Below are 2,884 nucleotides of genomic sequence, written 5' to 3' on the forward strand. Positions count from 1 at the left end.
ATCAAAAAGGAAGAGCAAATTAAACTCAAAGTACAGGTTTGTGCAAAAAAAAATTAAACTAGAACACTTTATTACATCATATACAAAATAAACTCAAAATACATTAAAGATTTAAGTATAAGACTCAAAACCATAAAAATCCTAGAAGAAAACATAGGCAGTATAATCTAGGGCATTTCTCATAGCAATATTTTTCTAATATATCTCCTCGGGCCAGGGAAACAAAAGAAAAAATAAACAATGGGACATCAAACTAAAATGTTTTTATACAGCAAAGGGAACGATCAACAAAATAAAAAGACAACCCACTGAATGGGAGAATGTATTACCAATGATACTAGGGGAGACCCCCCAAAACCAAAAAATAAAATTTATTTATGAAAAATTGTGTATTATTTTTACATGTTTAAATATCAGTCACCTTCAAAGTACTCTCCATTTGATGCAATATACCTAGTGAGATGTTTTTCCACTGTTCAAAAGAGTTTTGAACTCCTCAACTTTCATGCCTTTTAGTGCTTCTGCCATTTTTTGTTTCACTCTCCCACATTGGCAAAACATTTCCCTTTGAAGACTTTTTCATCTGGGGAACCAAAAAAAAAGTTGCTTGGGCAAGATAAGGTGAATAGGGAGAGTGGGGCATGGGGGTCATGCTGTTTTGGGTCAAAAACTTGTGAACACTCAGCATGGTGTGGGCAGTTGCACCCATAAATCACCCATTGTGAACTGGGCAAGCACATTGAAAAAGGCTTCAAAAAAATTCACCGAACCCTGGCTGGTGTAGCTCAGTGGATTGAGCACAGGCCTGTGAAATAAAGGGTCGCTGGTTCGATTCCCAGTCAGGGCACATGCCTGGGTTGCAGGCCAGGTTCCCTGTAAGGGACACATGAGAGGCAAACACACATTGATGTTTCTCTCCCACTCTTTCTCCTTCCCTTCCCCTCTCCCTAAAATAAATAAATAAAATATTTTAAAAAAATTCACCAAAGCCAAACATAGCATCTCACACCAATGTCAGCTGGTACACTAATACAGATGGAGTCCTAGAACACTCACCTAGCGTGAGAAGTGCCTACTACAAGGGGCCCTCCCTCCAGAAAATAATTCTGCTTTGTGGGGGGGTCCACCTTGCACATCTAACAATGGGTTAATATCCAAAATTTATACAAAATTTGTAAAATTCAACACCAAAAAACCCAACAATTTAATGAAAAAATGGACAACAGACTTGAATAGACACTTCTCCAAATGAGACATAGAGATTGCCAATAGACATGTGAAAAGATGCTCAATGTCACTAATCATAAGAGAAATGCAAATTAAAACCACAATGAGATATCATACCACGCATGTCAGAATTGCTATCATCACTAGTCAACAAACGGTGCAAACTCGATCACTAACTCTGCATGGTGTGGCAGAGGTGAAGGGAACCAGGTTTGCTGAAGTAATTACGGTGATAGAAATGTATTGGCCTTCAGAAGCTACTGAGGCAGTCCATTCTATCCTAGGACAGTGTAAAAAAAAAAGTCAACCAACAACAAGGGCTGGCGAGGACATGGAGAAAAGGAAACCCTCTTTGCACTGTTCGTGGGAATGCAGACTGATGCAGCCACTATGGAAAACAGTATGGAATTTCCTTAAAAAGTTAAAAATGCAATTACCTTATGGCCCAGCAATTCCATTTTTGGGAATTTATCTGAAGAAACCTGAGACATTAATTTGGAAGAATATGGGTACCCCTATGTTCACTGCGGCATTATTTAAAATAGCCAAGATTTGGAAGCAGCCCAAGTGCCCATCAGTAGGTGAGTGGATAAACGAAGTTGTGTTCATTTACGTAATGGAATACTACCCAGCCATTAAAAAGAGGAAACCTGCCCTAGCTGGCGTAGCTCAGTGGATTGAGCATGGGCTGTGAACCAAAGTGCCGCTGGTTTGATTCCCAGTCAGGGCACATGCCTGGGTTGCGGGCCAAGTCCCCATTTTGGGGGTACACAAGAGGCAACCACACATTGATGTTTCTCTCCTTCCCTTCCTTTCTCTCTAAATATAAATAAAAATAAAATCTTAAAAAAAAAAGGAAACCTTGCCTTTTACAACAGATGGATGGACCTAGAGAGTATTATACTGAGTGAAATAAGCCAGAGAAAGAAAAATACCATATAATTTCATTTATATGTGGAATCTAATGAACAAAACAAACAAAATAAAAATAGAGTCAGACACAGAGAACAAACAGCTACCAGTGGGGAGGGTGGATGAGGGGCTGGGAGAAAAAGGTGAAGGGATTAAGGGGAAAAAAACCCATACACAGAGAACAGCGTGATTAGCAGAGGACAAGAGTGGTGGGGCAGGGAGAAAGGGTATAGGGGAGGTAAATGGTGACAAGGAGACTTGACTTGGGTGGTGAACACACAACACCATATACAGATGATATATTACAAATAGAATTGTATGCTTAACCTATATAATTTTATTAACGAATGTCACCCCAATAAATTTGATGAAAATTGAAAAACACCAAAATAAACAATTTTCAAAAATAAGGTAAATAATAGGGGAATCTATGAGAGCAAAACATTATTTGAAAAGATGAACCTAAGTATAAAACTCTCATTCGACTGATTAGTAAAATAAAGAGAAGACACAATTTACCAGTACCAGGAATGAGATAAATGTCATCAGTTCAGGTTCTACAAATATTAAAAAGATAACACTATGACCTATTTATTCCAATAAATTTAGTAAATTAGAATGGAAAATTTCTTTAAAATCTAAACTACTAAAGATCACCCAAGAAAAAGATAATAACCTGAATAGTCCTATAACTATTGAAAAAAAATATTTTAACACTCCTCTCCCATCCCCCCGAAAGACACAA

The 2,884-nt window shown here is 37.8% G+C and overlaps 1 non-coding gene across 1 annotated transcript; it reads left to right on the forward strand.

Annotated features, from left to right (window-relative positions):
* The first annotated feature begins 1,384 nt into the window (after positions 1 to 1,384).
* Positions 1,385 to 1,518, forward strand: LOC119001909 (small nucleolar RNA SNORA66). Its single transcript, XR_005069650.1, has one exon. It is a non-coding gene; the product is annotated as a small nucleolar RNA SNORA66 (small nucleolar RNA).
* The last annotated feature ends 1,366 nt before the right edge of the window (positions 1,519 to 2,884 follow it).

This window comes from Sturnira hondurensis, unplaced genomic scaffold, assembly GCF_014824575.4.
Source record: "Sturnira hondurensis isolate 20B ecotype Veracruz unplaced genomic scaffold, ASM1482457v3 Scaffold0000167, whole genome shotgun sequence".
In the NCBI taxonomy this organism is placed as follows: Eukaryota; Metazoa; Chordata; class Mammalia; order Chiroptera; family Phyllostomidae; genus Sturnira; species Sturnira hondurensis.